This window comes from Hibiscus syriacus, unplaced genomic scaffold (genome assembly GCF_006381635.1).
Source record: "Hibiscus syriacus cultivar Baekdansim isolate YM2019G1 unplaced genomic scaffold, ASM638163v2 tig00111210_pilon, whole genome shotgun sequence".
NCBI classification, from domain to species: domain Eukaryota; kingdom Viridiplantae; phylum Streptophyta; class Magnoliopsida; order Malvales; family Malvaceae; genus Hibiscus; species Hibiscus syriacus.
The window spans coordinates 4,119,225-4,120,318 of NW_024063021.1; the positions used below are offsets into that span (position 1 = coordinate 4,119,225).

Sequence of the window (1,094 nt, forward strand, 5' to 3'; positions counted from 1 at the left end):
ATAGCGTCACACATTAATTCAAAGGGTTAATTCCAATTTGGTGCTGTAATAATAGGGGCATTCTCATACGATCCAAACTAGCTCCAACTTTCTCCATGACTTGGTTACACCATGGATGTTATTCAAAGATGATTCTAAGGAAATTCTTCCTTACTTTATCCTTTATTATCTTCTATATGCATCATTTAATGTTATAAGAATACTTTTGCTCCTTAAACTATGCTTGAATAATCATATGTTGTCATTCACTTGCATACTATATGATTTTCATGCATAACATATGTTTCCACATCTTTACTTAGCTTTATACTATGTTTTACATATGTTTTATATTCATTAATTATGTTTTCATATCATTTACATATCATGGTCGCATGTATTCATTCATTCATTAACTCATGTCATGTTATTCTAGCTCATGTAATGTTTACATTAGCTCACTAGATTCGAAACAATAAAAGATACAACCTTGACTTCACCATCCATTCAACTGAGGCTATGTTAAACTGTATCAATGTGACACTTTCACAGTAATTCTTTGAATCTTTGTCATGCTTCATAAAAGCTTTCACCCTCTATCTTCTTAAATAAAGCTATATCATTATTAAGCTTGGCATTCATTTTCGACGGGTTGAATCGCAACAAAATTTTCTGTGCTAGCTCATTCCAGGATGCCATTACACCCGGTGGTAATGATCTAAAACAAATTCATGCTTTATCAAGAAGCGAATAAGGAAGTCGCTTCATCTTCATGGCCTCTTCCGGAAGACCTTGTTAAATAAAAGAATCACAAACCTCCATAAATGATCTTAAATGAGTCCTAGGATCTTCAATAACATACCCTCCATATTGTCCCATAAATTGTAGTATTTGGAACATAATCGGCTTTAACTTGAAGTTCGCAGTATTAACAAGTGGCCTCACAACGAGTCTTACTCAGGCATCTTGAAAGACCTTTGCTTTCAAGAAACTAAGTGGAAATACAGCCAAGCTAGTAGCTACACTATTGAGAGGCGATGCCTCATTCCAAATGGCAAGCTGTGAAATTACTTCCTTAAGAGCAAGCTGATGACCACATCACATCACACAATGGT

At 34.6% G+C, this 1,094-nt stretch overlaps 1 non-coding gene across 1 annotated transcript; it reads left to right on the top strand.

Annotated features, from left to right (window-relative positions):
* Positions 1-503: 503 nt before the first annotated feature.
* LOC120156026 lies at positions 504-612 on the top strand. The gene has a single exon (XR_005519032.1). It is a non-coding gene; the product is annotated as a small nucleolar RNA R71 (small nucleolar RNA).
* Positions 613-1,094: the final 482 nt, after the last annotated feature.